Here is a 22,759-nt window from a genome sequence, read left to right on the forward strand (position 1 = left end):
ATTTAAAGACGATTACGTTGAATAAACAAAAATGTGTTTTGAGGTGCAATAACTACTTCCATGACAAGTAAGAAACATATCAATACAGCATCGTGTTTATGTTGTATTTATCACAGAATACCATAATTTTATTTTTGTTTAAGGATATTTTCATGTTGTATTCTGCAGTTATTTTAAATAGATCACATACTGATTTCAGTATATTGTTTTCACAATTGGAAATACGAGTATTAGTGAACTTTATATGCAAATTCTAAGACAGAATTTTCATAGTATGCTAAATGATAGAAAAGTTCGAGGAGGCGAAAAATTAAAAATGTCAATTGAAAGACGTCATGGAGCGAGATGACGCGCAGTGCCCGTGGTTTCCCCAAAACAGAGGAAGCGACTCCTCACATGTTCGTTGTGCGTTTCTCGCCTCTTGTGCATAATTCACTCGTCTCAACACGGAGGGCTATCCCGGGCTCGGCCGCTAGTTGGTCCAATCAGCTGTGTGACCGGGACATCTTCCCATGCTCCGGGGAGACCCTCTCTCGCTTCCAGGCTACGTGATTTCCGGGACGAGACCAGAATGGAAATCGCGGCAGCTCCCTCTTTTCGGTGGACGGTTTCAATTCGAAATTTCAGTCGGTGAATAACAGAGTGCGACGGAGAGAGCTGCTGGAAGGAGGTCCGGAGTCGTGTCATCGTCCACTCAATTGACATATCAGATTAATGTGACGTGTAACAGAGCTATTTTTAGAACCAGATTGTTTGGATATTTTGCTTCAAGGGGCTCATCCTGTTCAGCTCCCACTTCCCCTCAAGTGTGATTAAAATCTCGGTCTCCGCTGAATTGAATACGAGGAAGTTTCTTCTCTTGGCTCCGACCCATTCCCTCATCAGCTGTAATGAGTGGCGGACTGGAACGAACTACAGCACACTCTGACTTCTTTTGGCTTAGTTTTGATAGTGTTGTTTTCGGACATGTGTGTTCACTTCCTCTTCCGTCGGTAATTGCCACTACATCACTCAGAAAACCGTTCAACGCCTATAATGCAAATTAATTGGAACTCGAAGGTTGTTTAGATTTTCAGTTAGTTCGGATTATCGAATATATCCATAACATCATACTAAAGTTTATAAAAAAAAGGTATTTTTAGTTAAAGAAGGCCACTTTCTCCCTTATTGAAAATTTAAATATAATTTCATATCTGTTTAAATTATCAAACAAATGAAATACTTTTAAACAAGCAGTTCTCTTATAGTTGTAAATTTTATCTTGAAAAGAGGCTTAAATATTTTGTTGAAAATGGGAACAATCTACCATTTTCGAGTGAAAACGATTTAGCTAGGTCTCAACTTCGGAAAAACTTATTCATTCATTCATTCATTCATTCATTCATTCATTCGTGTCATTCATTCATTCATTCAGTGTTCTGCCCAAGGGCAAGCCTTTCACTGCAAACCCAACTTTCTCCAACCTTTCCTATTTTCTGCTCTTCCTCTTTGTTTCCTCATATGATTCATATACCTTAATATCATGTGATATCTTCTTCTACCTCGAGCTCTTCTCCCGTTCACCATTTCTTTCGGTGCATCCTTCAGTAGGCAGCTTCTTCTCAGCCAGTGACCCAGCCAATTTCTTTTCCTTTTCCTGATCAGTTTCAACATCATTCTTTTTTCACCCATTCTTTCCAACACAGCTTCATTTCTTGTTCTGTCTGTCCACTTCACACGTTCCATTCTTCTCCATATTCACATTTCAAATGTTTCTATTCGCTTCTCTTCACTTCGCCGTAATGTTCATGTTTCTGCCCCATACAATGCTACACTCCATACAAAGCACTTAAACTTATTTAGGGAGTTAAATGACCAGATTGATTTCTACGAACTACTAATAATCTGCTAGTAATAAAATAAATCTAAGGGGCATATTTACAATTCGAACAAAAAAGCGATTTACAAACAGTAATGCTTGCATGAATCCATATTTAACTCGGTCGAAACTGAGCCCCCCGCGCCACGATTATGAATGCCTATGGAACTCGACTATGAAGAAAGAAAGCAGTGGTAGTGATGGAGGACTTCAACAGCACGGTCGAATATATAACCTATAGAACATAAAGATTATCTTCATTATTTTGAATTACGAATAGTCTACAATCTTCAGAAGTAACACTGCTGTGACTCTGCGTCATGCCCACAACCACATTTGTGAGATGTTCAGTGTACGGTCAAAAGAATGTCTCTCGTCTACCCGCGGTGACGTGTAAGTCGGATAAAAGGGAAGGTTTAGCAGAGTAAGAAAGAAAGGAAGATTCGTATAATGAGAGATTAAAAGTTACTACGGTAATGGTACTAATAGTTGGTCTGATGGTAATGATGACTGATGATGACAATTGTGATGATCAGGAAGAGGAGGGGGAACAAAAAGAAGACGAGGCGGAGAAGAAAAAAGGAAGAGAAAGAAGAACAGCAAGAACTTCCAAGTTTTAGACTCCTTATCTTACTGAACCTACGCAGCAAGAAACGTGAAACTGCGTTCTCCACCTGTCGGCATACGTGCTGCTGAAATAATTATCCAGAATGACAAGAGTCAACTGACGCAATATTTACAGTAGAGAATAATAGCGCAATTGCAGTGGCGAGAGATAGACGTCGCTCGGGGCAATTGCTCTTCCGGCCGGGCGGCCAGTAGTAGCTTTCTTTCATTACAGCTGTGGCCTTGGCTACACAAACAACTTTATTCCCATTACTAATGTGCTTTCTCACTTTCTGAAATGCTTAAGGAGTCTGAACAGACGCTTTCAGCTGCCTCACATAGAACTCAGTGGCGCCACTGCGTTTATAAGATCACTCTGCGCTAGGACGCGAAGCACGGAGTTTGTTTCTCAGCTTTATTATTTAGCCACTTCTTCATTTTAACGATTCTTCAAAACAGCAAAGGTCATTCCACGTCGAAGGGCCGATTTTAAGGTGATAGCAGTGGAATGCAACTATACAACAAATTGAAATGTCTATAGAAAAAATACTCCAAGAAACCTCAACACTACAGTAAGCCTATACTACGGATACACTAAGGGTAAAACCTAACAATTTTTCCTCTATTACTACACATGCCAGTAAATTATAGTGATTTTTATAGCTCTCAGGTTGAATTTTCTTTTACCAACTTCGTTTCTAATTTTTGGGTACTGACAAATACTACAATTAGCAGTTATTTTCTAACATGTTCGCAGCAATAATTTAGTATTAGTAGTATTTATTTATTTAACCTGATAGAGATAACTTAGGTTTGCAGTAAAGGAAACTGATGAAAATACAAGTACCCAAGCTTGCGAATTAATAATTAATTAGTAATAAGGGTATTAATATTAATACACAATTCAGTTCCGTTGCGTTGTGATTCCAATTCAGTTCTATATTCAGGTAAATGTCATTAAATAAGAAATAGCATACATACAGTACCTACTTGGTATGAAACATACACGTGGCTAATAAACAGAAATATATTTCACATTTTAATGTATTTATTTCGTGTTTCGAATGTTATTACAATATCCAAGAGAGGAAATAGTATGGCAGCGAATTCTCCAAGAAAGAAAGTGCTTGTAAGTATTTTAAGTAGGCTGTACATTTCAAAGTGCTATTGTTTTCGGAATTCGTACTAATCATTTCACGTGATCGAAGTAAATACATTTTTAGGTTAGGTCTTATGAATCGTAAGCTGTTTAGTCAAAGCAATGAATTTCATGTTGCCAGACAAAATAAATTTTAATATTACATCATACTAACCCTAATTATCAACATAAATTCGAGAAGTCTGGGAGGAAAATGTACTATTTCATAAATTTTAAACCATTTAGTAAATACCTCGTAACATAAAGCTGAGATGTGGTAAATAAGCAAGACATTATAATTGTTAATACTATATTATTATTATTATTATTATTATTATTATTATTATTATTATTATTATTATTATTTCAGTGATTCTGGTATTAGTTGGCAACACTGAAGAGACAGTCAAATTAGACTTCCAGGAACTACACTTACGTGATCCTCACTATACAACAAAGAGCGTATTCGCGAATCTCAGCGCTGAGCAATTTGATGGCATCACGGTGTTCCGAATTTCAGCGATGACGTCACTGATACTCCACTGGTGTCGCACCGGTTCCATCAGCTTGCAGAAGTGGTGGCAGTATCCATCAGCCGCCATCAGTGAATCTGATTGGTTCTTGCATAGGGCGGGAATTAGCAAACGAATGACATTGTGCACTATTGTGTCATGGCGATCTGTTTTGCTGTATTGTTTGTAATGTGCACAGCGTAAAAAAAAGTATGTTAATGGCTTATGAACGAACATGTCAACGGACCAGTTATTACTACTGGTTCAAGAAATAAGTTGTTTATGCTCTCTTTTCTTTGATCGACATGACAGTATGGAAATTTCGCAAAATCTTGCTAGCGTAGAGCAATGACAACTTGTACACCCGCCATGATAGCAATTGAACCTACCAGCAGTTTCGTTCCTATTCCGCTGCAGCGTAACGTCATTGATGTCCACCAGTCCGGTGAGATTCGGAATACGCTGAAAGCTAAAGACTTTCTTCTTTCTTTATACGCACGAGAGGACCGCAGGCAAGCACCACAGCCTGGAATGAGCTTTAAGCCCCATCAATCCTTTACAGCGCGGCAAACTAGTAAACTTCGTGGGCAGAAATACAATGGAATATAAAAGGCGAAGATTGTATTAAGTGAACGAAAGCAAGTTTTAAATTACTCCATTTCTAACCATATCAGTCAGAAAAATAACAATCTCAACATCGTCCTCGTAATAAATAAATATATTTGATTTCGGTAATGCATTTACTTCTCTCCGGTAGTGAATCGGAATGCCGCAACAGCCACTCTTCCCTATTATTTCCCATGGGATATTTAAACTCACTTGTTTATAAGAACTCAGTAAATACGGACATGAAAATGGTTGCAGTATCGTAGCCGCCTGTGATTTGATTAAAACCACACAAGGGATAACTGAAAAAGTGTTGCAGAATCTCGTATGCCGATGTCATGCTTGCAGTGAGGCTTGTGACCGTCATTTTGTTATAAGATACAAAAGGGTGCGCTAACACAGATTTTGTAAATAATACGGAAGTAATGTAAAATGAAAATAATATAGAAACAGTATGCGACAGCGATAGATATGGTTAAGTCCATATCCCCTTTATTTGGCTTCGCAGACTCAAAGTTCCCTATCTCAGAATATTCAGTAGCGCTTCGCCTATTTCTTTTGTGCAATTTTTGCAAAATTTTACTGAATCACCCTGTATACATACGTTATAAGTAAACACGAAGTTTTCAGATGTGTTTAAATTTCAGCTGGCTTTTATGGTTTAATAGTTTAGTACAATTTGTTTATAAAACTTTGTTATATTGAAGAAGACTGTGACGTCATCTACAGATATTATATATTGGCGTGAAACAAGAGTGCAGACTATATGCCCGAATATAATGAAATATTTAATAAAATCCAAAGCATACATACAATAAAAATATATTACACATAACTAGCTCACTCATACAGCACGTCCGATACAGACAGCGCGGAAGATAATAGAAAAAGAGTATCGATGGCGGCATGGTTAGGTGTCGATTATTAGTCTGATTGAAACTGTTCTTTTTTTGCCGACCTGTATAGGAAATTGAAAAGTACAACCACATCCACAACCACCCACCCCACCTGACCTGACTAGAAACAATATTAGTAAAAGTTTGCATGTTTGATGAACGAGCGTCATGCCAATACACACATCAATGTATCAAGTTTTATGTATGTACCAGTAACTTCTTCTGAAATTGAAAGAAGTTTCCCGAAGTACAATCATTGCTTATCCAAAAGGAGAATATTTTCTTTTCAAATTTTTAAAATGTTCATAGTCATTCATTATAGGCATTATAGATTTAAAGAGAACTGCTGAATGTCTCAGTTATAAAATATATTCTTTTTTATATTTGAACAGAGATTATAGATTTTATTGTTGTGAATGTCTTGCAATATTTTGTTTATTACAATTATAATTTACTATACAAACCTATTTTTTTAATTATAAACATGCTGTTTTGAGAATGATGATCAACAAGCCAGTCGACCTGGTTGGCAAGTTGGTATAGCGCTGGCCTTCTATGCCCAAGGATGCGGGTTCGATCCCGGGCCAGGTCGATGGCATTTAAGTGTGCTTAAATGCGGCAGGCTCATGTCAGTAGATTTACTGGCATGTAAAAGAACTCCTGAGGGACAACATTGCGACGCTGATATAACCTCTGCAGTTGCGAGCGTCGTTAAATAAAACATAACATATCAACAAGGCAATAACGTTAACGATGAAAAGAAGTCTATTTACAATCCATGTATTCCTCACTTCAGTGAGAGATACAAAATGAATATTAATATATGGGAAGTGAAAGGACTTCTTTTTGGCGCTGGGTGAACTTCATTCAAGTTAACCAAAACCATTCTCCTTTCTCTTAAATTTTCTAAAGAGGATATTAACAAAATTTGTCTAATGGTATTGAGAGATTCATTATCCATTTTACACAATCACTTGTATAACACTACGTAATATATATATATATATATATATATATATATATATATATTTTACTTCATTTCATTACTCTTCATTGTACTTTCATCTCATGTTTCTTCGGAATCAAATTGTACTTTATTTTTAAATTTATCATTGTTCTGTGTTCTCTCCGTAAATCATACTGTATTTTATTTTTAAGTTAACCTCTGCTTTGTATTCTGGATCCTTGTGGTCAGCCGTAGATGTCGGCCAGATGTCCCAAATTGTAGAATTAGTAGTATAAAAATTATTTCCTAAAACAGTGTTTTGCAGATGAATACACTAATGTCTTTCCCAAGCTGACTGTACAAGTTTATACATGCCCAGTGTCAGTAGTTGGGTGCTTGCCGCATCGCTCATTGCACAAAACAGTGGACAGTGTAGATATGTGTTCACTAAACTTGTAGTTCAATGTGACCAAACACTGGACTCAACATCAGTATAACATTATTGAACAGTAACTTGGGAACCTGGGACAAAACGGGTGATTCTTTCTTCGAAGTTTTAAATTTTCCCTGTTGTGTCATTCAATTGTTGTTCCATCATCACTGTGCTATCAATCTACTATCTCTGAATTTCTTCTGCTATTAAAAAGAGAAGCTGGATAAAGAAATGCAATTGCAAATTGCCACCAAAACGTGTTAAGGGGTTAGGTACAGCTTAGAGCAGTAAAATTTTTGGAAATATTCAACATTTTTTTTTCCTCCATTACCGTATCTTGTACAATAATGAAAATTGGTATGTGTAAAACACTGTCCTGCTATATGAAAAAAAAATATATATATATATATATTTTTTACGATTTAAAAAAAGTTTTTTTTTTTTCAAAATTCAAAATGGTGGCGATTTACTGAGCAGTGATGAAGCGTTTCCCCATAACTCATAAACTTGTTAACTTTTTCATGTTCTTTCTCTTTTATTTTATTTCTGAAACTCATATTTACAATATCATGCTCTTTCAACTGGATTCCTTAATAAATAATATATTATTTTTATTTTGTGTTAGAAGAAAATACTGATATTTGACCATTTTTAAAATGGATTTATTTTTTATCAGACAATCTATCATAGGTAGAAAAGTGATCTTGCATCATATTGTAGATATGACATGCATAAATACACACAAAAAATTTCATCACAGAATGGTTGGATAGTTTTTGAGTTATGTGGGAAACTCATCACTGCATAGCGAACTGAATTTTGAAAAAAAAAAAAAAAAAAAATGTAATTTTTTTAATCGTAATTTTTTTTCATATAGCAGAACTTTTATCATCCAGTCTGCTGTCGAAAAATCTGAAAGTTAGAATTTATAAAACAGTTATATTACCGGTTGTTCTGTATGGTTGTGAAACTTGGACTCTCACTTTGAGAGAGGAACATAGGTTAAGGGTGTTTTAGAATAAGGTGCTTAGGAAAATATTTGGGGCTAAGAGGGATGAAGTTACAGGAGAATGGAGAAAGTTACATAACACAGAAATGCACGCATTGTATTCTTCACCTGACATAATTAGGAACATTAAATCCAGACGCTTGATATGGGCAGGGCATGTAGCACGTATGGGCGAATCCAGAAATGCATATAGAGTGTCAGTTGGGAGGCCGGAGGGAAAAAAACCTTTAGGGAGGCCGAGACGTAGATGGGAAGATAATATTAAAATGGATTTGAGGGAGGTGGGATATGATAATAGAGAATGGATTAATTTTGCTCAGGATAGGGACCAATGGTGGGCTTATGTGAGGGCGGCAATAAACCTCCGGGTTCCTTAAAAGCCAGTAAGTAAGTAAGTAAGTAAGTAAGTAAGTAAGTAAGTAAGTAAGTAAGTGAGTAAGTAAGTAAGTAAGTAAGCAGAACGACAATGTTTTACACAAATTAATTTTCATTACTGTACAAGATAGCTACAGTAATGGAGGGGAAAAATGTTGCATATTCCAAAATTTTACTGCTGTAAAGTGTACCTAACCCCATAAGTAATGTATATTTTCAAACATGTTTCTGATTTTCTATCGCGTGATTTTTCTATTTTAGGTGCTAGTGAAGTCAGTCATATTACAAGTGGGACAAGATAAAAAAATCTCTCTTCCTACGCTTCACTTCCGAATGGGCGTAGGGAACCTAATGAATCAGTGGTTGGAAACTAGATTAACACAATGCGTTGGGCGGTGGGGCAACAACTGTAGTGCTGGCAGGAAGCACAAAGGTGTGTCAGCCCGCACCAAATCAACACCCAAATATAACCCACGCGGGCAAGTAGCACTTTGACCCTGTCGACCTTAGATCCGCCACTGGTGAAGGCTGGGTAGTTATATTTAAACCCGACAGCCGAGGCCCATACATATGGCCTGTGGGCTCGGCACAATGTCTTTTGACAGCGATGTTTGCAAAACGCTTTTGAAATACATGCACCTCTCATGACACCAAAAAACAAGTTTCCCGACCGGCTCACCTTGTCCTCTGCAGGAATCCCGTCCCGCACTCACATATCTAATCTTATCACTCTCGTTTTCAACAAAAATTATAACAACGTCGCTTTCAATTTAACTGAAAGAACATCTTTCTCCTGTGGTGCATTGACATTCAAGGTCGAAGATGCAAGTTAAACACCCAGTTGGACCAATTGTGGGGAAAATATGGCTATGGAAGGTTTCCACGAGAACAAGTAACACACACATCCCTTCTGCGACTATACCACCAGGACCAGGTAGTCTAAGGATAACAAGCGAGAATCGAGCTCTAAGGCTCTTCTGGGGTTCGGGTTCAGATTCCGCTTAGAGCGTTTAAATTAAATTAGGGTTTATTTAACGACGCTCGCAACTGCAGAGGTTATATCAGCGTCGCCGGTGTGCCAGAATTTTGTCCCGCAGGAGTCCTTTTACATGCCAGTAAATCTATTGACATGAGCCTGCCGCATTTAAACACACTTAAATGCCATCGATCTGGGCAGGGATCGAACCCGCAAGCATAGAAAGCCAGCGCTATACCAACTACGCTACCGAGGCCGACTAGAGTGTTATTTTTGTGTGGGTTTTCTATAAAGATTTCTCAACTTACAAGGGAAATTAGAAGGTTTTTTAGTTAGTTCTTAATGACTTTGTAATAACTACTATTACTAGGTTATGTAGCGTCAATGGAATGGCGATAGCAAGATGGTATTTGGCGAGGTGAGACCGAGGATCCTGGGATTACCTGACAATCGCCTTACAGTTTAGGGAAGACCTTGGAAAAACCCAAGTACACAGCCAAGCGGGAATCAAACCCACTCCCGAGCACATCTTCGGATCAGCAGATAAATGCGTTGCCGTCTGAGCTACGCCGGTGGAAAAATCAGAAGTAGATTTGGGTATTCCACCGTGTCATGGAACGTCAAATTCCCAACGTTTTGGAAATAAACAGAATAAACCGTAAATAATTATCATTGATTTCAAACGGTTATTCTTTGAGATATTTCAAACAAAAAAGTTTAATACAGTTTTGCTCGCTCTTGTTTCCTGTTCGAGATAAAAATAATTTTATATGAAACATTACTTAGCGTGTTTTGAGAAAGTCGATGATTTAATTCCCCATATGCTCAGTTAATTTAAGAGAGTGGTGTATTATGATAATGAATGAGTGAAAGAATTTTAATTTTGTCATTTAAATGTGTAGAAATATGATCGGACCAAATGTAACATTTTAAAATTCCTTTGCAGAACGAAAAATTACATTTGTTCGGATACAATTTCTGCATATTTAAAGGACAAAACTAAAATTCTTTCGATCAAACCAGTGTTCGCACAGGTCTGTCGCTACTCTCTATGCTGAGATATTACTGAGAGTTCGCACGGTACGTCTAATTTTATGCGCAACGTCGGCAGCCTCATGACTATATTGAGGGGAGGTTGCGTCATTGGGCGTGGTCACACAAGTTGCGTTGGTTCATGGCCTAACGACTAACATTAGCATTCGGCTGTGACTCCTAGTGTTGTTACAGTACATATTTGAAAATCTGTCATTTTTTTTCTGCGGATCCTGGAAAGGGTGCCCATACTCGGAACGGGGAAAGACGTATTCTGCATCAGAAATAGAGCTGAGAACAGGGTTCCTCGCCTGTTCTTTCTACCACTTCACCAATTTTATACCATGACCCGGTTTTGTTGACTGCTCAGACCACAAAATTTTAAACAAAATAGACATAGCCTATCTTAGCTGACCAACTAGCCTACTTGGAATAAACAGAAATTCAGAGAAAAAAAGACAATACTGGAAATCCAGGCTTCAATTCCGGAAAGGATAAGCTGGAATCTATTGTGGAAGAAACTTATTTTGAAAACTCACAGTCGCTCAGTAAAGCTTCTGTTTTCAAGACCAGATATCCAGATTGAAATGCCGATGAAACTAAGGCGTAATTTGTGCCGAAGGTGAATTTTCTTCTATTATTAATTCTTCACCCACTTTTCCTATTAACGTATGGAGTGTTAGTCGGGAGGCCGGAGGGAAAAAGATCCTTGGGGAGGCCGAGAAGCAGATATGAGGATAATATTAAAATGGATTTGAGCGAGGTGGGATATGATGATAGAGACGGGATTAATCTTGCACAGGATAGGGATCGATGGCGGGCTTATGTACGGGCGGCAATGAACCTCCGGGTTCTTTAAAAGCCATAAGTAACTAAGTTCTTAGGTAGGGTGAAAATAATCTTACCATTAAATACAAAGAGTAATAAAATGCAACACGAGGCGATGATGTCTATAGTGAACACGGAACAATTATTATGAACATGAGGCAGGACTAGGCGCGACCGCTATTCTGCAGTCAGCCACTGAGATTGTCGCAACGTTGTCTATTATATTTAACGAAACACGCTCGTTGTGGCGAAGGGTTTTTATTTCTTCAACTCAACGCGCACAAAACGTGTAGAAAGAGCGACTATTCTCTTCTGTCTCTATCGCTCTCTCTGCGTCGCTGTGTCTTTGTGGCAACAATGCGCCTCAAGCAGCATTCAGTTGGCTTATCCTATGTTCAGATTTGTTTGGTGTTCGCTATAGATCTACATTTTAACTCGAAATAAATACCAGCGCGACGTGTTAAAGAGCATAAAATAAGACAAAAAAAAGTCGCAGTGTTGGTACACTGTGCAGACATGTCGTGATGGATGGAACAGTCAACAAATCTCGTTAAATGACCACTCTGAGCTTCGAGTGGCTTCGGAACGAGTGACGAATATGAGTGGTAACAGGAACTCACAGCGCAATCAAACCAACTTAACACAAAACTCAACAGCGTTCGAAGTGTGTGATCAAGATAGGCAAACACACACATTTACATAGCAACCACTCAATTTCAGTCTCGCATTTTGACATTAAGTGAAACGAAAGGTTCATGATGCGATATGTTTTTTTTTCTGAGTTTTATTTAATCTGTTTTCCAATATAACAAAATTAAAAGTAGCCACTTATTTTTTTATTTACAATACATATATTACGATTTAGTTAAAATCCAACAAACAATTACTAAAAATTTAATATTTTGGGAGAAAAATATTAAGTGTCAATATTACAGATAAATTCTATAGGACAAATTAATATACCTATAAAATTACTAAAAATGTATCGCCATCATTAGAAAGTTTTGGCACCTTCGTCGCACGCTGTACAGCTAACGCTATTTCGACGACAGTAACGACATATTTGGTGAAGTATGTTCATGTTCGTAAGACTTCGGAAAGAATCGTAAGGAATCGGTGAACGTATTCCTTTGACATAAGACTATATTATACGACATTCCCCGCTCCATTTAAGATTTATCACGTCGTAGCTCCTATGATAGTCGATCAATTGTGCTGTAATTTTTTAATCGATAGCTCAATGTCTAAGGAAAGCATAGAAAAAAACATTCGAAATGAAAATCTTTTTAAAATTGAGAAAAAAAATACTGGCTTCGATGTAATCTGCTCAGAATAGACATTTACACCATCAAAAGTTGGCAAGCGGTAAACTTTTTTTATTATTCACGTTAGATGGTGAGTCAAAGCGAGAGAAATGTTCAGAAAGAATGTAAATCACTTTCAAAAGTGGTCGCTAGTCAAAAACTTTTCTGGTTTCTGAGTTACGACGATTTTAAAAAAGGAGCATTTTTGCTTGGCGAAGTATTCACGACTCAACCATTTGTGTGTTGGAATCTCAACGAAAACTTCTTTCCTAAACCTTCTTGTATTTCTGACTGAATAATTTATCCATCTTAAGCTGTTCTAAGTAAATGAATATCATACACATGGCAAATCTCAAACGATATAACCATGTTTTAACATTGAAGTAGGCTACGGTAAACTTCGTTCACTTCCATGTTATACGTCTAGCGGATAAGCTATTGAAATAAGGTGAGGTGAATGACTCTGATTGACGTCAATATAGCGTTAACCGTTTAGCGGACCAGAGGGAGCGAAAACTCTTTATTATTAAAACCATGGGCGCTTTGGTAGTTCAGTTCGCAAAGCGTTGGCATACAATGAACACAGACCTAAATTCAAATCTCGGAGATGGCAAATTTCTATTTGTGGTGGACAAAGCCTAGCTTGTGAGGGTTCTTCTCGGTGTTCTCTCCATTGTTATCTCATTCCATCGACACTCTCCACAATTCCCCTTTCATTATCACCTACGTCTCGAAAAATAGGGTATTGCCTGTGTTTACGTGACGCTGAATCGGCCGCCAGCCCTGATGGATGTTCCTCGCGTTTTATTTTAATTTAATTTTAATTTATTTAACTAGCTAGATAGCTAGCTAATGAGTACAAATTAAAATTATAAAACAAAAATGTTTCTAGCCACTACCGTAAGAGCCAGGCTCGTGTACGATGTGGTCCTAACCAATAATATAACATAAAATTTACAAAGACAGTTTACTAAATACAGTAAATATTTGTCCAAAGATTGGTGCAAAAGAGACACCGAAGCCCCTAAGGATCTCTACTCTGAAGGGGATATGATGATTCATATAGGCCTGTTAGATATGGTAGACCGCTACCAGAGGTATGGAATACGAATTTGATGGCTGGAGAGGAATGTACGATGTGGCGGGTGGTGGAGGCAGGTTAGCTGGGCAGCACAGTCGGCGCGTAACTCATTACATCACGAGCGCACAAAAAGCCTAGTTGGGATATAGTGTTAGGAATGCTCCATGTCCAGATAAGCATCTCTATACCTCTAACATCGTCATCGTCATCATCATCATCATTATCATCATCATCATCATCAAGAGCAACTACCAAGACTGCGTCATTTAGTCTGTCGATTGTTAAAAGTCCATCGTTATTGTCTCTGTGATTTCGAATAAAGCTCTACTATTTTTGTTACTAAAATTGTGTAATTGACTCTCAGACACTGAACATGACCGAATTCCTAGCAATAATTTATTAGAAATCGTTGTAGACAGACCGAGATCACTGTCAAAACATTTTTTCGGTATCAAGCTTACTGAAACGTTCAATTTCGCGAAAATATATAGTGTTAAAAAAAAGTATCCAATATTTTACGAAATGATAATATGCATCAAAACAAGAAAATAATGTCTAATAAACATGGGTCCTACAACACACACTTTCTGAGATCTGAACACTTGTTCATAGGAGGTGCTCAATGTGAAGTCCTTTCATGGCAATGTATTCCTCTGCCCTTCGGAGTAAGGAATCACGCACTCTTTGAAATTTGTTTTAATACTTTAATAAGAAAGTCCTGATAACGATCCCCAGTTAATCTCTGTGGTAGCACGTATGGCTCTATTAATCTATCACCCCTATTAATCTATCTCCAAGAACGCCTGCCCGTAAGTTGATTAAGAATCGGTGCTAATGCATTGTTTCTTCAACTGCAGGGGGATTTTCATCAGCCTACACATGCTGCTTACGAAAATTCATAACATTATCTCTGCTTAACCCCCCGCTCATATTCGCAACCAGACTTTTGTTTTCAGTATTCCTTGCGACGTATCATTATTCCATGCCAGGGGTGTCAACTACGGTATGATTATCTGGCAGTCTGCTGTATTGTAGGGCATAGAAATGCAGTGCCATGAATGGACGTCACATTGAACGCCTCCTATGAACAAGTGTTCAGATCTCAGAAAGTATGTGTTGTAGGACTCATGCTTATTAGATATTATTTTCTTGTTTTGATGCATACTATCACCTCCTAAAATATTGGATACTTTTTTCTTAACATCCTGTATAAATCGGAGCTTTTCAGCATAACCAGAAACTAAATGTAATGATTAGAATTGCTACAGTCAGTCTCCACAAACAGTAGAGATAAGAAACCTGCTAAAATAGCACGTTGACAAGCAGTAAGTGTTAAGAAACTACTTTCAACTTGAAGTTGACAAATAGTGGAGATAAGGAAACCAGGCCTAATACGTACAGCTATTGGCGGTATTCAAGACGAACGTGATGTACTAAATATCTAATTGTTATTTTTAACATTTTTTAGATTTCACGGTCATGAGTTCAAAGTCCTCAAAGGACAAGATGTTTGCTCTTTAGTGTAGTATCCTTTCAGACATTGCCGACTCCGTGTTACAGAATTCACACATTGGGTTCTTCTATGTAGTGTCAGTAATAGAAAAAGTCTAGTTATGAATGAAGGCTAAAATCCCCTTAAGTCTGGAGAATTGAGAAACGAAAAAGAAGGGAAACACCCCGTTAATCATAGGGTGTAACACTGAAACGGCAGTGTTACTGCATTTATGGATCTTGTTTACATTATGTCTGTTAGAGAAGTGCCTTGTGTCTATCACTGTTGTTGATATAGTAAATATTATTCAAGTTGTAACACTTAAAACATGCACACTTACCACAACAAAGGAACAGATGTTTAACCACAAACGCTTGACAGCTCCTCTTACCTGAAACAAAACAGACAATCGTAAACAAAAATCGTAAAGGAAACTCGTTGCAAAACTTGCTCCAAATAATGGAAAAAAAATATATATACGGTTTATTTAACGAGATTATATCAGCGTCGCCGGTGTGCCGGAATTTTGTCCCGCAGGAGTTCTTTTACATGCCAGTAAATCTACTGATATGAGCCTGTCGCATTTAAACACACTTAAATACCATCGACCTGGACCGGTATCGAACCCGCAACCTCGAGATTGAAGGCCAGCGCTATACCAACTACGCTACAGAAGCCGACCCGAATAATGAAATTATCATATTTTATAAATGCAAAATACTTGCCTGGAACAGTTATTAAAACTAAACCTACTTCACAAAAATTTGAAATTAACACAACTCAGCTCAAAAAAATCGAAGGATTTTGCCGCATTTGTATTGAAATGATTGCAGCTATATATAAATTCGATGGTGTTCGGGTAAAGGGGATTAAGTCATTTTTATTGTAACTGGAGTTTTGTTCTCCAGGTGAATACAGGCTACAAGTTAAATTCTACGGTGTTCGTAACAAAATAATACCAGCATTTGATGTGTTTCATTTGCAGCAAGTTTTCTAAGTTTAATTTTAATTTATCTCAGGACTCTTCTTACGGCTTAGGCCTATATTCCTTTACCCAAACACCATCGTATTTTACACTCTGCAGTTCATAGAATGTCCTGCGTGCACTAAGCATAAAAATAACAGACGGAATTATTGTGCAATTCACCTTCAATTTCATTACAAAAGTAGTTCTGAGAATATGCGCGTCATATAATATATAATTAACGTAATTATCATGAAATGCTTTTAAAGCTGCAGTGTATATTCAATACTGCACGTAGACCTACACATACACAGGGACAAGCATACACAATATTCCGATAATGATGATGATTAAGACTATGATAATAATAATAATAATAATAATAATAATTATTATTATTATTATTATTATTATTATTATTATTATTAAATAATGATGATAATAACACTGTATATTCTTTCTGTAAATGTATCTTCATTATGTTACGTGGTTTGCATATAATAATAATAATAATAATAATAATAATAATAATAATAATAATAATAATAATACAGAAACGAATAATAATAATCTTATCTGGTGACAATTTTGATGATGATGATGATGATGATGATGATGATGATGATGATGATGATGGTGGACCTGGTAGTGATGATGGATGTAATGAAACAATGGAACAATAAATTCTGAAATGAGACGAGACCACTGTATTTCCTACAAAACGAGACGATATTACTAGAGATTTAAATTTGAAACGCAGTTCCTTTCACGAAGAAACCATCGGGTAATTACTGTTCCTCCAATGTCGCTCAGGCCTCCAATGTCGCTCAGTCGTCCTATATCTTTGCCATGTTAATAAACACTAAATCAGTCACAGCAGAACCATCCAAGCATACTTACTTAAGGAACTCGGAGGTTCATTGCCGCCCTCACATAAGCCCGCCATTCTAAGCAAGATAAAAATACAGTCTCTACCATCATATCCCATCTTCCTCAAATCCATTTTAATATTATCTTTCCATCTACGTCTCGGCCTCCCCAAAGGTCTTTTTCCCTCCGACCTCCCAACTAACACTCTTATATGCATTTCTGGATTCACCCATACGTGCTATTTATTTAAACAAATTTCCCCTAAAATAGGGGTTGCCCTGAAGGACAAAGTATACCAAATATACAAGTATTAGTAAATGGCTACAATTTTCGTGAGAAATATAATTATTATTGTTATGCTATTAATTTACTTTATATATGTGATTTCTCAGAAGATAGTTGAGTATTTTAGAGCTTTCAAAGAAACAATCTTGGCCAAACAGGATTCAAGATTGAACTCTTTGCAGAAATTAATATTTTTTTTTGTAATCGTGCCTCTAGTACAGCTAAACATTACTGTATATCCATACTGAGACAGCAAGAAACGTGTTTATTAATATCACTGCATTCAAAAACTTGTAACCAGAAATGGAACTGGAAAGACAACCTGCAGGTTAGTCACTGATTTGAATAAAACTGACTGACCCCGATGATAAAGTTTCGTACTTGGTATTCGGGTCATCAGACGTAGACTAACCAAAGTCCGCATTACATAACATTTCCTTTCTCTTATTTTGAAAGCGTTAACGAAATATAATGTAGAAAATAAACATATTTCGATACACAAAGCTAAGTCGCGACTCTGTGTTATGTGGAAGCAAGCGTGGTAAATTCGAATCCTTCCTGTAGTAGCCTATACCTAGATTTTATTCGTTGTCGATGTGGTAGCCTACGCCCTACGGCCTACAGCATGCCCTACAGCAGTGATGTCAAAGCAAGCGCATTTTTCTGACCTTGACGTCGTGCGCGCGCATTAAGCGCTAGGTATGCTAGGAGGAATAAGCAGCCTGTTGGATTAAGAAAACAATGGTGCACAAACTTCAAACGGAACGTGAAATTTTATGTCGTTATTTTTATATGGCTTCTTTCTGTTTGTTATTTTCTATATTGTCTATAAAACAAAAGTACTAACACCTATTTCTTAGCCTAATATTGCAGTTGTGTTTTAAACGTTAATAACATAATAAAGAGTAAAGAAGGAATATTCATACAAATTCCATGATAACTACAACTATACTGTACTAAGTGAATTAAACACATCATTCATAAAGAAAGTGTTATCCCAAAGAAAGACACTGAATATGACATGATAAGTTGAAATTGATATTGATGGTATCTTGAGCCTTATAAAAGTAATCAAAACTATATTATAGTACAAAGCAAAGTTATCTAGTTATATGTTTTAACTGTAACTAATATTACACAATAAAACTCTTATCGTATCATGCTTTTAGGTGATATTGATGCGCAACTTTCTGTTATCAAAATATTAAATTATCTCGAAATCTGCTGAAGCTATAGAGCTGACGTTTTACCAACACATAGGCACATATCTTTTGTTTGCTTTGTTAATTCATTTCCTTACAAATATTTTTCTGCGAATATTTTCAAACATTTTAATACACTATCTTCAGTAATACGTATTTACGATAGGCCTATATTAGATTTATGAAAACATTGTTTTAGTACCTGTAAGGCTACTAAACAAACACATCTGAAAATTTCACTTTTCTGTAAAAAAGTTGAGAAAATATTCCTTTTGAATAAAAAAGCAAACTCGTGAAAAATGAACATTAAAATTAAAACTTACATTCTTATAATGCACTTATACTTCTCAGACAAATCTAAAAATTAACGTGGATACAATTTTAATAAGTCCTCTTCCCTTTATCCATTGAATCAGTGCTGGCCATCCCTGTATATAGCTCGACCAAGCGGCATATACTACCTCTGTCGTCTGTCTCTTTCCTTTCCGCTGTAAAGCGCTCAAGCTCTCCTGGGCTCTAAAGCGCGCGCTTGCTCCTATGGGCGTCAGTTGACATCACTGCCCTACAGCATCTCAGGTAAAATAAAATACTGAACCGAATTACGGAGGTGACTATACTGGGATAAAATAACAACAGTCAATGAGATCGACATGAGGAAAAATAGTTCTGTGATTTATTCTCCACCATACAGATCTCACAAAAGTAGAAGCCAGAAATGATTCTGTTAATAACAGACGCTACGAGATGTCCATGAAAATTATGATAGCGAAATGATATTTTGGCTATGCAAATCCAATTATGTCCACCGCCTTTTTCTATGGATAACGTACGCGCTTCATCCAAGTGGTCCGTGGTTCGACTTTTAGCGTGGATATTAGAGATCTATATTTTGTCCACGGGACTGGGTATTTGCCCCTTGTTTATGTGTTATCCTCTATTGTCTCAGCGGTGGTCCTGTGCCGTGATGACCACACGACCAGTGATGCCCGCAATGTGTGTCTGTATAGCCTGTGTCTGCGAACTAAACTTTTTATCTGTTGTGGCTGTGAGTACATTCGCGTGTCACTAGTAGGGAAAAGGTTGGTAAAACTGTGATATGAGTAATATTGTGGTAGTTATTTTTGAGAATTTATTACAATTTTACTGAGCGAATGGAAGATCAGTTTTTTTTGCGTCAACGTATTAAGGGAATGTTCGTGGACAAGTTTCTGCACAACCACAATAGTACTCGTATCACAATACCACCAACCTTTACCCTATATCACTAAAGGCTGAGTGATGTATCTTGTCTCACGTGAAAAGAGAGAGAAAGGAGATATGTCTTACTTCGTCTGTGTTGTTATGGCGATGGGGAAGTGGAGCGGTGCCGTCCATCCATCCAGTGGCGGAAGGGACTAGTTGATACATTCTGTAGCGCAAAATAAAATAACAAAATATCTCTCTTCGAATTGTGTAGTTCCCTCACTGAGCTTGTCTTTCAAGAAATTGAGTTCCGGCAGCCTGTACAATAACAAAATTTTGAAAGGAATCCTGAAAATTTACAACCCTCCTATAATCTCCATCCTCATTTGAAGGGACTTGGTTTTATTGCTACTGAGACAAGATAAACCTTACCAGGTATAACAATATTAACTTTTGAAATTTTATTTATTTATATAGTGATACAAGATTTTTCTTATGTCCAAGGAAAAATGATGTCATGAAATATAGATAAATACGTCGCGTGGTCGCATCATAATTATGACGTTGCGTTAGTATCTAATGCTTCAGTTGCTTCGTCTGACTGTACCGCCTGCAGGACGATCTACTTCTTAAACAGAACGAGTGGCGCGCTCATCTGCCAGGCCCTTACTCGTCTTGGATGGGTAATACTTATGTAAGTAAATCATTAGACGCAGGTATGTTTAGAATCAATTACTGCTGAATTTACTTCACATTAAAATATTATGTTATTTTATGGGCACTCTAACATTGAACTAGTTATTATTGTTAGCAGAGTGCTAACTCTTTTTACTGGAAGGCGGTTTCTAATTCCAGTTTTTACAAGATTCATGTAACTATAGCCCCGTCGCTCTTATTTCCGGCAACCAATCACGTTGCAGGTCGGCTACATTCAAACGTGTGCGTCTTGTAATTCGCTTATGCATTTCCTAAGGCTCGATAAATACTTAATATAATCGCCGGTTGGCGTTTGCAGAAAGCACACGAGGACGTTATTTGCCGCTCAATTATTTGCTGAATTACAGTGCGTTTGATTTATTATCATAGGAGCTACGACATGATTATGTTTAACGGTGTGGCACATAGATTCGTCATCTGGTAGCTCGGCAACGAAAGAACAAAGATGGCGAACGATACTACCTACCTAGACTTTATAGGGCCTTCACTTCCTAAGACGTAAGCAAAGAGGAGGAGTCACGTCGGGAATAACAGCGTCGCGACTATAATTCCTCGCTCACAGTTTACAGTATGCGATGGAATTATATAAATCAATTAGAAGAAATTGTTCACTTAACTTACGTGAATTGCACCAACACTTTGAAATCAATTCCCGAACATCTATTGCTCAATACCTTTTTGAACATTGTCCATGCCATTAGCATTTCATTTAAATTCAGATTAGTTCAAACACATCTGTGATTTCATTTTCTCCATTACCATCTTCGTTTCTGAAGTCCAATGTGGTTGCCGCATTTTTGCACATTTCCATTCAAGTTTGTTGCATTTTTAGAAGTCGAGTAGCAAAATGCAACAAATGCGACTGTGGGTTAAACCCTGTTTTACAGGATAATAAAATTAGGTTAAAATTCCTGTTGATAAGGCTAAGAACAGACTGAAGTCAGATTATTAGAAACACACTGTGCTTTGGTATTTGTGAAGGCTTTCATTGTCAATAATGTGGATGAAAAGGCGGGCAGTCAGACTAAGTGATTCCATGTGAATGAAACAAGCTTAAAAGTTGGGCGTATTCTATTTGATTGGGGTAGATTATGTTTGCTTCCACACAATGGCTCGCCATCGCCCGTCATCTGCTTGGCAGAGCAAGTATCGCGTGGAAAACGTCGCTGCCCTACGCTCTCTCAAAGTCCTACATGCTTTCCGCATGCCAAAGACATCAGCTGACTAGCCTTTCAGTGCTCATTTTGATCGCGTTATTTCAACAAAGAATATTTTTTTTTGCATTCTTTGTGAAAGAAATCTCTCAGTCTGTTTTGAAATTATTCCAAAGAACGTCAAAGTCAATTGACATACGTTATTAATACACCCTATTAGCTGTAATAGTACATTATGCAACGAGCCTATAATGGTAGTAATTAAGACGCCAGTATGTTTATGAAACGAGCGCAAGCGAGTTCCATAATTTTCATACGAGCGTCTTAATTACCATTATAGTCAAATTTCATACGACTTTTTATGCTCGACCATATTTCTAACTTGAAATTATTCATAAGTATTCATGTTATTCTTATCTGACTGGGGAGCGGAACTGACCTTGTGCAATATCTCGTAAATTGTGAGATTGCGCAGACGCGAAAGTATTGATTTTTTCCGAGAAACAAATGTAATTGACCTCGATATAATCTAGAGAGTAAAATAAACAATAATCTATATAATCTTGAAATTGATTTAGACATTGAAAAACGAGATGAGAAATTGAATTTATTTGAATATTATTTACAATTAACGCTAATTATTATAGTAACAGAATATAACCTTCTGCGACAGTATTGGATTTCCAGCCTCCGTGACGTTTCGCTAGTTGTCTTTCGATTGCATATCCGAGAATAATCGATACTTGCGCTTTCATATTGCTACAATGGTGTTTTCTGATTGGTGGAACACCTGAACTTTAATGAATAGGTGTACTTTAATGAGGTCCATTAAAGGGCTGCTACCAGGTGTATAATTACTACATTTCGGCATGGTCGAGCATAAAATTAATTAAGGGCTGACAATATGACGATATAGCGATAATGGAACAAGAACGGTAACAGAAAGGAAGTTAAAACTCAATTACTCTGCAAAACATTCAATTATCGCTTTGTTCACAATTAATCTCACAAGGTCTGACACAGATTTATCTTCTGTCTTCTATGCGATCTTTTATGACACACATGTCCAAAGCAATAGGTAGCGCCGAACAACTGCTGAATGAGCCCGCAATACTTCAGTCTAAGTTTGAGGAGTGAGATTGGAGAGGTACTAGTAATGGTGATTACTTAATTTAGCTGTTATTACTCGACCGAGGCGAGTGAAGCCGCGGTCGTAATGTGAACTATCGCTATCCGGTATTACGAACGCATGAGCAGTAGCGCCACGGCTCCGGGCTGCAGGACTCCACTGGC

The 22,759-nt window shown here is 37.2% G+C and overlaps 1 protein-coding gene across 1 annotated transcript in view; it reads right to left on the reverse strand.

The window, feature by feature from the left end:
* Window positions 1-22,759, reverse strand: part of LOC138696580 (uncharacterized protein ZK1073.1) — a 349,355-nt gene that overhangs the window by 248,656 nt on the left and 77,940 nt on the right. The window lies entirely within an intron of this gene.

Source organism: Periplaneta americana, chromosome 3 (assembly GCF_040183065.1).
Source record: "Periplaneta americana isolate PAMFEO1 chromosome 3, P.americana_PAMFEO1_priV1, whole genome shotgun sequence".
Lineage (NCBI taxonomy): Eukaryota > Metazoa > Arthropoda > Insecta > Blattodea > Blattidae > Periplaneta > Periplaneta americana.